Source organism: Silurus aristotelis (assembly GCF_946808225.1).
Source record: "Silurus aristotelis genome assembly, chromosome: 28".
In the NCBI taxonomy this organism is placed as follows: domain Eukaryota; kingdom Metazoa; phylum Chordata; class Actinopteri; order Siluriformes; family Siluridae; genus Silurus; species Silurus aristotelis.
Genome location: NC_139601.1, coordinates 14,393,671 through 14,409,622, shown reverse-complemented (window position 1 = coordinate 14,409,622; position 15,952 = coordinate 14,393,671). Strand labels below are relative to the sequence as shown.

At 36.2% G+C, this 15,952-nt stretch overlaps 1 long non-coding RNA gene across 1 annotated transcript; it reads right to left on the bottom strand.

Moving 5' to 3' along the window:
- Window positions 1–5,522: 5,522 nt before the first annotated feature.
- Window positions 5,523–15,244, bottom strand: LOC310722232. Its single transcript, XR_014532317.1, has 2 exons — window positions 10,694–15,244; window positions 5,523–7,337 (listed from the first exon to the last, which is right to left on the bottom strand). It is a non-coding gene; the product is annotated as an uncharacterized lncRNA (long non-coding RNA).
- Between the last annotated feature and the right edge of the window lie 708 nt (window positions 15,245–15,952).

Genomic DNA, 15,952 nt, shown 5'->3' with positions numbered 1-15,952 from the left:
ATGTGACATGCAGGTCCTGTCATGTTTAGATTAGTTGACCTTTCCAGTTGAGAGCTTGCAAAGTTTGGTCACGAATTCTTCTTATTAAGAGCCCTGTAGATGTCAGACCATGTGACTGCACGATGAAACACCACTTGACTGTGTCTATGGGGATCGCAAATTTTATTCTGATGCTAGCACCACAAATCATGTAATATATAAAGATGATGATGATAATAATGATGATGATTGTTAGCATATTCCATACAGTTTCTTCTAGTAAATTGCTAAAATGACATACAGTATGTTTTGTATCATGCATTATGATGCCCAACCAATTTATTCCTTCTGTTGTCTTTCCAAAGGCTTAACTACAAAAGTGATATTTCCTTTGGGTAAATTTGGTACAACTGCAAAAGGGGACTCAAGCCTTGCTAGTGGTTTGCGTCATATGGTGTACCCCTGAGGGACTAGTTTTTAGCATATGGCAGTTTTTTGACACGTCTCAGCCTACACTCTCGAGGGTGTTTTTGATCTGCTTCCAGGATTTTTATTCACAATTGAAAGGATTCTTTGGTCTTATTCTGTTGCGTTTCCTTTGTATGCCATCGATGAGCTCCTTGGGACCTTGTCTTTTAGGGCATATTCAGTGGTTGAGCTAGTTCTTTCTATGTATGAATCATTTATTCATGCTTTTTAACTCCTAGTGGCCTTGAATTTGGCACTGTTCCTGAGACAAATAAAGCAAATTACCGATTTTCATCTTTGTAAAAAACTCACTGTTAAAAAGATCAGAACTATTAAGTTAAGTGCCAAAGTATGTTATCTCACATGAACTCTCTGCAAGGAAAATACTTTTTCTTGTAAGTGAATAAATACCCTTACCTTCCGTAGATCTAACAGGTCTTTCACATGGAAAAAATATATAGTGTACCTTTAGATTTAATTAACACAATTGGACTGTAATTATCTTTTGGAATAAAGCTTTTAAAAGTACATTATCTGACGATTGCATGTTTAAAAGATATTTAAATGTAAAGACATTTATTTAAATGTACAAAAGTTGTACTGTATACTGAACGATACTATTCCTATGACAAGGACTGGTACATTACAGTGCTGTTTTTCAGTATAAAGAGGGCGATTGTGCAAATCTATTACAATATCCGGCATGGAAAACATTGTGTAAACATTATAATACTTTTTATGTGAATGTGTTCAGTGTATAGTTTGCCCTAAATCAGGTTTTTCTGAAACCAATAGATGCTATAGAACGCTTGTATTTTTGGTTTGCGCCAAATCAGTCATTCCAAAAAATATAAAGGTAGATCTGATTAGTTTTAATATTTCATCTTAGCAGCAAAAGAAGATAAAAAATTTGTTGAAAACAATGAAATTTTTTCACGAATTCCTAAGGAATTAGTCAAAACCTGACTCATGAAAGGTCATCTGTATCTACACTGATGCTTCCTACTGGATCTAATATCAGTTGAATTGGCCGTTTTTTTCAGAGTGTTTCAGTAATCTATACAACTTAACCCTCATAAGGTCTTCGTTTCCTGTTTACAAATCTGGTCTTTGGGGTCTATATGACCCCAACAATTGATAGAGAAATTATACAAAAAATATAAATTTTTAATTATACAAATAATATTTTTTTTTTGTTTGTTTACTTCTCATCTATTCATTAATGCTGTGTTTTGGGAGATATGAAGTACTTTTGTACCTATTTTCCACACAATTCCTCAACTACACCATAAACTTGCATATGAAATATTAATTTTTTATGAAAAAAATCACTTAAATGATGATCTAAATTTCTGATTTATGCTGGATTTATAGATTTTTTTTTGACAAATGAAGAAAAAATATTGAGTTTTTTTCACATTTCCCATTCATTTCAATGTGGGGTCATATTGACCCCGAAGACCAGAAGTGTAAAAATGTTTTTTACATACCTTTAGAACAACCGAATCAAGCCCAGTTTTTTTGTGTGTGTATAGATAGATTATGTAGGAAAAGTCACAAAATATTATTCCACTCAGATGAAGGGAACCCTTTTTTTTAATCAAGGAAAAGTCGATTGGGGTCATATAGACACCAAGGACCGATTAAAGGTTAAAGAAATATATATATTCTAAACATTTTTGAGATTTGTGTGTAAATAAAGTCTCTGCTTCTGTCAGACCCATTTTAAGTATCTCCAGTCATAATATTCAATAGCCCACTTGGCCTGAATCATCACATGATTGGGCTTAGTCACTGGTTTTGTATATAAATGACAGTTTACTTGTTTGAGATTTATGTCTTAAAATAGTTCCTTCACCATTATTTGATATGTTATGTGATGAGGATGCATGATAGAGAATGTATAGGGTGTACAGCTTATACATCCCTAGGGTGTACATAGCTTTTGCATACTTATTTGAATTAAAATAAAGTCCACTATTCTGAATGTAATTCTCAGAAGGGGTAGTGTAAAAAGCTCAGACACTGCTCTACAGCATTACATGTCTGATTAACAATTAGACAACAAAATGGAGTTGAGCTGGAACGAGCTACTTCATGATTTGTCGGCATTTATATGCAACACACATCCAAGTCGCGGTAAAATGCGACAGACGCCAAAAATGCGTCCCCCACCTAGAGCGCTGAAGTCATCCTATCGAAAAATATGTCTATATATCAATCCAAAGCACACGTGCTGCACAATCCAGAGCATAGATTATACACCTTCCCTCAAGCCTGTTTAACATTAGAGCACTAAGTAGGTGTTTCTTAGCATTAAGGATTACTAACAAGGCCAGTGGCTACTACGGCCTTGAGCTGGGGGTGTGGACGAGGTGGAAAGGAAATAACAGGAAGTTTCCAAAGAAAACCAAAAAACATCATTTTAGGCTGGCTAGTTTTCCTCGAGCTGTACACGCTGTGTTAAACTCTATAGGTAAAAGATTGTAGACTTTAATCCTCTAGTGGGTTGACAAAAAAAAAAAAAAAAACAGTTCTCTGTTTGACCTGTTTCGACTCTCTCTTGGCCATGCACGCTTCATTGCGCTAATAGTTTATGCTAATTCCCACAAAAAAATACAGAAACTACTCCTTTGTGAGAAGAGAGAAAATAAACTACATAAACTGGGTGGCGTGGTGGCTCTGCCGACAATTAATACCAATATCCTGGCAAGCAGCAGTGCAGAAATCGGATCAGCCCACCCAATTTCCAAGGCAGATGAGGTGTGAAGAGGAAATTTGTTCGAAGCAACAAAATGCATGACCACGGCCGACTCAGGGACGTACACAGGATGTACAGCAAGTGTTTCATTTTCCTCCAGTTTAGCCAATAATGACTTCCTCTATTGCCTCAGTCAAAATGATTGCATATGATGTGCAAATTCTTTGAAATATTATTTTCTGCATTTGTTTATTTATTATTTTATGGATCAGCTTGTAGTGAGCGAAAAAATAACGTATGATTAATTTTAGGGCATTTTGATAGAAATCTTCAATAATTCAAATTGACAAAACAAACAAATGTATTAAACAAGTGAAATAAATGAAAAGGAAACGATTCGTTAACGATATTTTGTCATTTTTCGCCATTTAAAAGCTCATTTTCAAGGAATCAAATATTAAACCATTTTCATTCAGAACATTTAAGGGGTTTTTATTCTTTTGAAATTTCTTTTACAAATATTTTAAGTGCAGTTTAATTTCCTTTCATGTCTGAGGTTCAGACTGTGAAATTTTGCTCATTGTTCTATGATCTCACACTTATTCCTGTTTGAAAATACCATGTACTGTAGAGTTTATACAATGAATTTGTTCCGTGAACATGGTTACAGTTCCATTCTGCTATAGTAGAATAGAATAGAATAGAATAGAATAGAATAGAATAGAATAGAATAGAATAGACTTTATTTGTCACAATACAATATTTGTCACAATATACACTACAGCACAGTGGAATTTGTTCTTTATATATCCCAGTTTGTTCAGAAGCTGTAGTCAGAGCACAGGGTCAGCCATGGTACGGCACCCCTGGAGCGAGGGGGGTTAAGGGCCTTACTCAAGAGCCAAGGAGTGTCAGCTTGGCGATATCGCGCTTGAACTCCCGACCTTATGTTCAGTAACCCAGCACCTCAACCACTGAGCTACCACACCTCAGTCTTACATTTTTTAAATAAGACTAGGCTGACCTACTTTGCAATGTCATGACAGCTGACTTTGTAGCTTAGTGTTCTTATGTGTCAGATATTCATATTGTAAATGTGACAAGTCATTAAACATCAGAACCCAACAGGTCTTTCTTTCATCTTTCTCGTACAGTATAACACATTTTACCTGGCTGTACTCCAAAATCATAAATTATACAAATCAAAAATAATCTTATTAAGGGACAGACTGTTTTGCACATTGCTTCTGTTGTCAAACTCTTCACGTCATTAAAATGTCCTTGCAATACAATAAAGCGTATTTTGTCACCACTTTGAGAGATCATTAATATATTTAAAAAACAAACATGGAAATATTTTAGTTGATTTAATGTATTGCAATTTTTGGTTAGTTTATTTAGTTATTTGTTTGTTTGTTTGTTTAGAACTTATCTTTCTGCACACAGAAAGACAGGTAAAGAACTGGTTTAAGCAACATAGTGGTAAGAAACAGAAAATGACACTAACGAGCTCTAAAACCTTGCCAGCTATATTTAATTGCTTCACAAAATGTGAGTTGGGTATTGATCAGTTTAATGGATATCTACATGCTGCAGCAAATTAAAAATAAAAAAAACAAGTCCTACATATTTTGGCACTCGAAGATATTATATAATAGCTACCGAATTGCCATTCGTTTAATAATAAAAACACGACTGGTTAAATATTAAAACACAGCGAATTAAACATTTACAATGAAAAGAAACGAATTTTGATTAAGTTAGACAGAAATATGTCCCATTTCCCCCTAACAGACCCCACAGAGACCCTGTACAAGTAAAGATTCATTTAAATTAAGTGGCTTTTAATAAGTGAAATTAGAGGCTTTGAGTAATAAGGGAACAATGGTAAAAAGATACAGTGAAGAAGACTTGGTCTAACATGAACAGTCTGCATCATCAGAATCACTGTCTTCTTAAAACCGCAAATAATTTCTCACCTTCACAAACACATTTGCAGAGAAACAGAAACACAGATGTTCACAAACACGGCATTGAAGGTGTGTGAAGCCTTTTAAATAAACAGAGTTAGTCATTGAGATTTGTATTTGCTGACCTTGAGCCCTGTGAAATACAAGGATTTATGAAACTGGAGGGAGGTTGGTTTCAGGAGGTCCTGTACTAGAATTTCCCCAACAGTGGCCCCATTGTATTATGGTTTTAATGCATCCTCATCAGCTTTCTTCATTTTCCCCTTAGGTCATTTATGTGTCCATCTTAAGGACCTTTACATTACTTTATGTGCAAGTGCAAGTGAAGCATTAAAGTGCTTTTAAATGAGCCCTTAGAGGGCCAAGACATTAACTTGAGATAACCGTGGACATTAGGATCCTAATTTCTTTTTTTTAAAGCAACTTTCCTTTCAAGGTTTTTAAATATTGTTTTTAATTCTCTGAATTCTGGTCACACTTGTTAGTCACAGTGAAAAAGTCATAGCCGTAGTCACAGTGAAGGACGTATGGCCTTTGTGCCTCTGAGTTAGAATGAAATGGGTGTGTCCACTGTGCCTGTCAATCTCAATAACCGAGGTGTGGCCTCTGCAGCTTTGAGCGTCAGTCAAGAAGGTGTGGAGGATTGTTTACAACAACCCACGACTCCTTGTTTTATATGCAGTGCTAAGACCTACAGCGACAATGCCAAAGCTATAAAGAATTTTTAAAGGCTGCAGGAATCCCATAAAACATGATCACAATATCCACAGATAATATGAGTGGTGTATACTTGGGGGGGGACAGCATATGGGGTGGTGGGACCTGTATATGTGAATATGTATGTGTGTCATGTGTAGCATCTGGCACTCTAAACCGACAGCAAGATTTCAACATACAAATGGCTTTAATAGTTGCGCAATAAACTGTGAAAGAGTAACACTTGTGATTTCATTCTTCTTCATTAGAGATAATAAATCCTGTGTATTTAGTTCCACCACTTGCTTTGTAGCCATGTGAAACAGCTACTTTATTTCTATCTAAATCATCTTGACATTCAGTAACATTATTATTATTCATTCATTTTCAGTAAGAACTTTATCCTGGATAGGGTCATGGTGGATCTGAGGAACCTGTCCCAAGATAGCTGAGTACAATGAAGGAATACAAGAGGAAACAGACACCAGTCTATTACATCTCTCACACATGTTCACACTTTTGGGCAATTCCAAGAAGCCAGACCACATACTGTTTATGAGAGGTGGGAGGAAACAAGGGAACCCCGAGAAATCCCAAACAGTCCCCTGGAGAACGAAGAGTAAAACGATACACAGACAGTAGGCTGAGTTGAGAACCCTTCACCTGTGAGACAGCAAGACACCCCAATGTACCACCATGCAAAAAACATGCTAATGTTTGTTGAGAAATGTAACCAAGTTGTGAGATATCTATGATATAGTGTATATCCATCAGTCAAGCATGTCGGAATATCGGCAGGATAGAATATTATAGGCTAGATATGTAATGCGGTACAAACTACTGAACACTAGATATATAAGACAGCGAGCATAGATTTTCACCAAAGAACATGAAGTGTCATAATGAAATCAATATGAAAAGTATTTTGCTTGAACAGGAACATGTTTCATTCTGTCCTAGGTGGTGTATCATAAAGTATGAGCTCATACAGTGCATGCCTCAGCCCTTGGTAATGAATTATATTTTTGACCTTGACTTTAAAGTAAGCCTCCGATGTGCCCTGGAGCCATGTGACACTACTGACAACATGTAATGACATACAGATTAAAAAAGAAGCTGAACAGGTGTTCATGCTTGCTAGGTTGAACATACCTGACTGTCACACAAGCCCATTTAAAAACTGCAAGAAACTATAAAATAGCAAGTGTTTCAATGTCTTGACAGGCTTATTCATAAGTCAAAGGGTGCACAGAGAACCTGTGCCAAAGATTTAGCGTTCCTATGTGCTCCAGTTTCAGCCAGGAAGTTCGGAACTTCCCACAGTGTAACATTACTGCACCCCGGAGGGCGAGGATCAGCAGCTGATTGGCTGCAACACTTGTCCTAGAGAGAAAGAGAGACAGAGACAGAAGAGGGGAAGATAAAGAGAAAGGGGGAAGCGCAAAGGCCCAGCAGGCTTTGGGTGACTGACAGCAACATCTCGTGCCCACAGCGCCAAACTTGAACTCCATACAGTGAAGAGGCTATAAGAGGGGAAAAAAAACTACTTAACAGCCCTAATGCACACACACACTCGGTCTGTCGTTCAAAATGCCGCAGACAATTCAGACCACCAATTCTGACACCAATCAGACTCTTCGGATTTGGGACAATTTCTATTGTAAAATTGCCATACAAATAAATCTTACAGTCAGCAAACAGGTAACCACAACAAATGCACTTTTAATTTCGTACTTATCTGTTTTATTCCACTTAAACCGACTTTAAAAACAGACACCTCTCAATCACACACACAGCCAGAAACCCATCCAAGCTTTCAAAAATCAGCACGTTGTTGCGAGCTGTACTCAGCACTGCCAGCAGTGGGAGGAACAATGCTGATAGCCGAGTTGTTCGATCATGTTGTTCGTAACACTTTTTCAACTGGAACTACACATCAAAGCAATGAGCTGAGGGAAAAAAAACAATGTTGGAATTAATTTTCACACTAGTCATATAACAACCTGGGAGGAATCCGGGAGGAAAATGCAAGGCCTGGTGCAAACATGAAATAATAGGTCACTTATGGGTGGGAGCACGTCAAACAAATTCCCTCATCAGTGAATTATCAGCACTAATAAGAACTAATTATTACAGTATTAATACAGTATTACAGAAGCATACATAAAAACAGAAAAGAGCATATTGTAGAGAACATTACTTTTATGCTAATAGCGTACTAGCTATCAAACAAGAAACATCTGGAGATCGGGATAGATTTACATACCTAGCCAGTGACCCAATGGTCACTGAAATGGTGGGATGAACTAAGGACAGTCTCTAGGATTACCAAAGCAGTTCTGAAGAACAATAATCTGTAATATAAGGATAAGATTATTTACTGAACCAAGGACGAGACCTGGGATGGTTTTGCATTCTTCACAACACTACTAAGCTAATCGTTTACATTTCAGCCATCTGACACATATTTATGTAGAGCGACTTACAATTATCTCAGTTATACGACAACAGTTAAGGCTTAAGGGCCTTGTTCAAGCACCCAGCATTAACAGCGTGGCAGGATTGGGATTTAAATTTACAACCTTACAAATAGAAATCCAATGTCTTACCCCTTCCTGTAATCAGATATTGCCTGTATGCTTTTACTAGGACTTGTGTTACATCACCTCAGGCTTCTGTAAATGTTTTAGACTGCATAGTGGTATTCATGAATGTCAGGGGTAGTTACAAGGGGCGGATCTACCGGAGTGGCAACTACCACCCTAAGAAAAAGCACTGCCACCCCAACCCTGGAATTCACAATGTATACAATTTAAATCTGATCAGTTTCCTTGACTAATTTACAGCAGCAACACTGATGAGATAAAAAATATAGCTATTAATAATGGCAAGAAATCTCATCTTTCTGCTAAAGTATAGTCAGAACAAATCACTTTTATGAAGTGCTTAGTTTTAGTGATCACATGACTTTATCTGGGTCCTTTAAAGAATTAAAGCATTTGTATAAATACACATGTAAGTATATTCAATTTTTATTCGAGTTAATTTTAAGGATATATTAGTGTATTAGTTATGGATTAATATATTATAATAGTGTATTAATCACTAACAGCTTAACTCTAAATTGTTTTCAAAAGTAAGTTGTTCAGTAGCTTGCGTCTTCAGAATTGTCTTCACTTTTGACAAATGGCATCGTGTGACAACAGAGCATTTAGCGGTGTGTGATTTAAATGGGGTTTCTGTTGTGTGTGTTTCTTTTTTACTTAAATAAAGTGGTACATTGAGGCTTTGTATCTATATCAAATCTTTATTGTTTGTCATGCTTAGTAAATTTAACTCTGTAGAACTTAAGAAAAAGAAGTTAAATATACCTTACTTAATACTTTAATTTAAGATAAGATAAGATATACCTTTATTTGTCCCACAGTGGGGAAATTTCTCTGTTACAGCCGCAAAGAATAAGAAATGTGCATATGTGTGTGTATATATATATATATATATATAGAGTACAGACCAAAAGTTTGGACACACCTTCTCATTCAAAGAGTTTTCTTTATTTTCATGACTATGAAAATTGTAGATTCACACTGAAGGCATCAAAACTATGAATGAACACATGTGGAATTATATATGGAATTATATACATAACAAAAAAGTGTGAAACAACTGAAAAATGTCATATTCCAGGTTCTTCAAAGTAGCCACCTTTTGCTTTGATTACTGCTTTGCACACTCTTGGCATTCTCTTGATGAGCTTCAAGAGGTAGTCACCTGAAATGATCTTCCAACAGTCTTGAAGGAGTTCCCCGAGAGATGCTTGGCACTTGTTGGCCCTTTTGCCTTCACTCTGCGGTCCAGCTCACCCCTAAACCATCTCGATTGGGTTCAGGTCCGGTGACTGTGGAGGCCAGGTCATCTGGTGCAGCACCCCATCACTCTCCTTCTTGGTCAAATAGCCCTTGATGCCTTCAGTGTGACTCTACAATTTTCATAGTCATGAAAATAAAAAAAACTCTTTGAATAAGAAGGTGTGTCCAAACTTTTGGTCTGTACTGTATGTATATATATATATATATATATATATATATATATATATATATATATATATATATATATATATATATATATATATATATATATATAAAGTAGAAACATAATACAGTATGTCTTTGTCTTTCCAATCCAAGTCAGGTTCATTATCAGTCTTTATTTTACTTTTATAAACCAATCTAAAAATGTGCGCCCCAGTGTACAGTATACACCTAATATATCATTCCTAAATCCACAAAAACCATGCAAGGATGCTTTCATCAGTGTTGCCACCCCTCATCATTCCCATGCCACTCCCTTGTCACCCCATAAATAATTTTCTTGTTCCACCCCTCAATGCATCATTTTCCACTTTGCTGTAATGCCCTGACTAAACACTAAAAAACAAGATCAACAATGTCCATGCATAAAAATGTATTTAGCATTCTTTATTTTCTTTATTATTTGGAAATTCTTTAGCATTGCATTTTTTTTTCTTTAAAATGCATGAATTCAAAGATTGCTGTGACACAGTTTGGTAGAAAGTAATTCTTTTCAATTGAATATGGACAAAAATATATATTTTTGGACTGTATGTATGAGTCTATTGCTTAAAAATAAAGTAACAAATTGTCCGGTATTATTTTTCCAAAATGTTTACAGGTTGTACAGCACTTTATATAGTTACCATGTAAAAATCAGAATGCATGAGCAAAAGTCCCACAGGTGTCAATCGCTATGGCTGGAGTTGCCCATATGTTCTTATTTAATACTTTGTATCCTGGCAAATTTCCTAACCAAATTCAGCACTCATATTAAGTTATGATAAAATGTGATTAGCTATACCTACTTTCAAATCGTTTGTCTTCTTAGGAGGCATAGGTGCTTCCCATTATACAAATTTATACAATTTGTTTTACAAATTTGTTACTGTATTTGTGCCAAATCTAATAATCCAGTGAAACTCTACATTCACTGTGTCTAATAAAGTGGCCAAATACATAAACAGTGTTTAAAAAGACTAGCTCTGCTCCAGTCATTTCTGTTTTGAAACCACTCCAAATAATATCTAATATATATGAGAGTCGCTTGCATGGGGGTCACTTTACAGAGAGTGACTCACAAACTGTTTATAGTGACAGATGGTTATAGTCAGTAACAAAAGCCCATTTTTATTTTTGCACAAAAGAATTTGCAATTCTGACACAGGATGAGGTCTGAATAAACCACAAACAGCAACTTTTACAGACATTCATTTACAAATGCTATTATTCAAATGGATACACAAATAAAGCAGAATATAATCCAAGCATACAGCTGAGCAGTTCATGCTCAAATGTGAGTCAGTGACTTTTATAGGAGATTTCATATCTATGTTCACAACCTTCTGGTCAATAGAAAAAAAAAAAAACCTTGTGTGTCTTTCTATTGCCTTAAATAATTGTCTGAGTTGTGTAGCACTCAAAATAAACACCAAACCCCTGTGAATTCTTCAATGCAATAGAAAACCAAATTATTATAAATCCACCAAGCTAACAGCCACCTGTTTGGCGTTGTTGGGTTTATCTGCCATTACCACCACGTCTCAGCGCACTCATCTTTGACGTTAATAGGGGACAATTGTCAAACAAGAACAAGATGGTGTAACTGACTAGCAATCGCTTTTAGCAACAGTTCATGGCATTTTTCATGGTGAGACTAATTGTGATATCAAGCAGAGGCTCTATTCCATTTAATCAGTGGTCCATAGAGGGTGACAGCAGGTAATCAGGCGTAATTAAAGCCCACACTTGGCACCCCAGGTTGGAACATGGGGGCCAACAGCACCATGGGTCACTGCCATGGCAGGTTCCCTGCTGCTTGATTGTGGATAATAGACACTCCAATCCATTTGGAGGAGGGGTGGTTTGTGGGTCCACCATGAGGTCAATGCCAGGCTGCTGATTGATTCAAATCAACAAAGAGAGAGGCAAGAGTGGGGAGCATGTGGCATAATGTCGATGCTGATGATGTTAACGACACTCTGCTATGTTGTTTTAACATGCAGATAACATGGTTCTGAGAATGGTTTTATAGGTTCAAATGAAATATTCTGTGCTATGCAGGCATTCAAACTCAGCATTGATTTTTACAGTATATCAATTACATAAGCCAAGCCAGTGATCCCACTTAAGACATTTAAGATCAAACATCTAAAGTGATGCAGTAAAAAAACAATGAAGATGTTTTGTGGTCTTTCTTATCTGCACAAGGCTTGCCTTAGTTGTTGAGTTCTTGCAGGAACTTTTCTCTCAAGTCATTATTAAAAATGACAACAGGCATATCCTTGAATTAATGTTTGCAAAACCCACAATTACTGTCAATGTTGAAGCCCCAGGCCATGCTGTGCAATATTCAAATATGTTCTTTAAATCATGGATTGTAGTTAATAATAATTTTTTTCTCTTTTTTTTTTTTTTTTGACAAATCCAGTCAACGTTTATTAAAAAAACACTGCACGCAAAGTGTTTATGAAGCTCGGAGACCACAGCGGTGACTTAGTGCCAGCATGCCTATGTGATTGTGTGTGGAGAAATAAGCAGTGAGTGGCAGTGCATGGTGGGAGATCACAGAGAAAGCAGCAAAATGAAGGAACAGAGATTGTAATGAGCTGTGAGCAGGGGAGCTGATGTAAAAGAAACCGTTTCATTCATGCTTTTCAAGGCAGATGATTTTCGCTCCCTCCCTCTCTTTCTGCACAACCTCCTTGCAGAAGGAATCAATGGTGAATCAATGGGTGTCTCGGAGAGCTGTTTGAGGAAAGCAATTCCTCCACGTTGCTTTAAAAAAAAAAAAAAAAAAAAAAAAAAAGATGGTGTGCCAAGAATTCCAAGAGATGCCGCTGCTTCGTCCAGGGCGGACAATTTATTGACAGAGGAGGATGTACTGTACAAGAGAAAGCCTTAGGATTAGACAGGCATAAAGAAATGCAAAGGAATGGACTATCACAGCTTTGTTGGTGGTGACAGGAAATGCAAAGAATTTATGAGAAAGTAAAGTGCATCCAATTAAAAAAATTTACATAAAAAGCAAAAACAAAACCTCACTACTGCCCCAGCACTAAGCTTAGCTCATGACGTATCTGTGCTCTTATTATTTATAAAATATTTACTTTGAGACACTGAGGTGGATATTTCTAGAGATTCAGAGATTTCTAGACCTTCCTCTCCCTAGCTTTCACTTCCAACACCTCCACAGGGATACCCAGACAATTCCAGGCCAAATAAGAGATATTATGTCTCCATCTATTCCTTACTGCCCCACTGAAACATCTTACCAGGAACATGTCCTAGACACATCCTATTTAGATGCCCAAGCCAACTCAACTGGCTCCTTTGGGTGAACAGGAGCATTAACTCTGAGAATGTCCCAGCTCTTTAACCTATAGCTAAGGTTGAGCTCAGCCCCTCTGCAAAAGAAGCTCATTTCCGCTGTGACTTCATTCTTTTTGGGTGCTACCCAAAGCTTGTGACCATAGGTCAAGGTTGGGACATAGACTGACCGATAAATTGATAGCTCTGGTTTTTGGCTCAACTCCTTCTTCTCCGAGGCAGACCATTACAACCTCCTGACTGCTGACACTGCACCAATCTATCTGTCAATCTCTTGCTCCACTTTAACCTAAGTTGTGAACAAGACCCACAAAACAAACTAAAACTCTTTTGCTTGAGGCAGTATCTCATTCCCAACCTAAAGGGAACAAGCCTACAGATAACAGATATACAGATAACTTAAGCTAAAATAAAACGATGGACATTCTCAATTAATTCAGTTGCTGATAAAGCAACATTTTGAACATTTAGAAGATGTAGCTAACAAGGTCTTCTACATTAACATCACCCAAAAGAGATTGAGGGTTGCCACTTGTCTGTGAGTAATTAACTGATAACAATAGTTCATGATATACAGTACATTTAGAATTTAGATAATGGACGGAAATGGCAGGTTATGTGTTCAAGCCCAAACATTTGTTGTATTTTACACTGGAAAATTGGTTCAGTTCATTTGCACTATTCTTATTAAATTCTTGATTGACGGTCACAATACACTCAAAAAACATTTATTTGCAGCAATTGCACATTTCATTACATTTTCTTCACTCACTTGGGAAATTGAGGAGCTGGACCTTGCAGTGGGGCTCATGGTACTTCCATTGTGTTAATAGGAACATTTCTGCAGAAGTTTGAGTAAAGTTACTTAGAAGTAAGTCATTTCAACTTGAGAAAATTTTTCTGTTGTTCTGTATCAGGACATGCAATGTGGACCTCATTATTGTAAGTGGATCTACAAATTCCCACATTTGCAGAAATCATTTAAATGCTCATAATTAGAGCATTCATATGTATATAGAAATATTACCATACTAATGAAGATGAAGTGAAACGGCTAACAACAATTATTATGGTGCCTAACTACAATAACACATCTTGCAAATTCAGACGTTTTTTTTCTTTCTGAATGTAACTCAGTGTTTGTTCTTTTTTTTCTTTCTTGAGTTCCATTATTCTTCCTATAAATATATGCAGTATATAAATATATATATATGACCCAGTCCCTCACAGGACTTCAAGACATGCAGTTACATCTCATTATGCTCTGTGGAGAAATGAGAGAGACACGTGGCTGAGTTGTACATTCCAAGTGCTAGCACAGCCCCATAGGAAACTAGTGCTGCTTGGGCTGGAGATCAGTGAGCTGTGACAAGGAATTCGAATTAAAAAAGAAGTGCATTATCTAAAGCATGGAGAGCAAGTTGGTACCATATCATCTCCCTAGATCTGTTGTTCACCACCACACAGGGCCCTTCAAAGCATTCTCATTACTCTACATCCCTGTGTTCTTTGCAAGCTTATATCTTAGTTAGCATTTCTGCTTTTTTTTTTTTGCACTCTTCACTCCTGTCCTCTCATTATGTTACCATGAGAGAAAGTTTGGAAAACTTTATTTTGAAGAATTAGGTAGCACACTATATTAGAGCACATATGTGTGGTTATTTAGCCGTGAATGAAAAAGATTTGTCTTTATCTGAGCTTTGTTATGATAAAATGACTATTAGTATATTTTGGAATGTTTTTATACATGCAGTTGAGAATAAATTGTTCAAGTAAATTAACCTTAATTTGTGTATTACAGCTTTAGGTTTTATGTAATGTCAATCGTAGTTATGGCATTTAAAAAAAAAATAAAAAACCTGTTAAAATTCGGCTTGTTTCATATATCAAATAGTGACTATAGTGTCAAGATGTTTGTCTGAAACCAGTATTCTAAGGTCAAGATGAATTTTTCATATTTATCTGCAAAACATTGGGCATGAATTTGTAATTTAACCTCATTTTATTTTCCATTAGCTACAGCAAGGAATAAAGCCACTATGTATTTTTATTCATCTTTATTCTTTTTTTTATGCATTTATAATTCTGATTTTGCTCGTTTTTAAATGTTGAATTTTACCACGAAACAATGTATTTGTATATGTAAGAAAATAGCTGGTATTTCTTTTGGGCATATTCATATAGGTTGTTTGTTTCTTTCTTTCTTTCTTTCTTTCTTTCTTTCTTTCTTTCTTTCTTTCTTTCTTTCTTTCTTTCTTTCTTTCTTACCTGTTTAGAACAATACAGTTATGAATCATTTTACATACATACTTATCTATTAATAATGCCAATAGTTTAATGTTACTGTGATGAAAACAACAATTACTACCACTATTAATAATAATATGTATATATCTATATACCGTAATTTTCTATAAAGACTATAAAGCGCACCCATATATAAGCCGCACCCACTGAATTTGACAAAGATTTTTATTTTAAACATAAATAAGCCGCACCTGTCTATAAGTCGCAGGTGTCTAAACTGAAAATAATGAACTTTACACAGGCTTTAACAAAAGACAGTGTCTGTTACACGGTGTAACGGGTGAAATATGTTGTGGCTCCTTTAGGAGCATAGCGGCATTTTGGGAATAACCTGCCGCATTTTTTCGGTATTACTGCATGTGTGCAAGGCTGAGGAATATGTCCTTATTATTTTCTGATGCTCATTTCTAAGTTTCTTTGACTAACCCGTA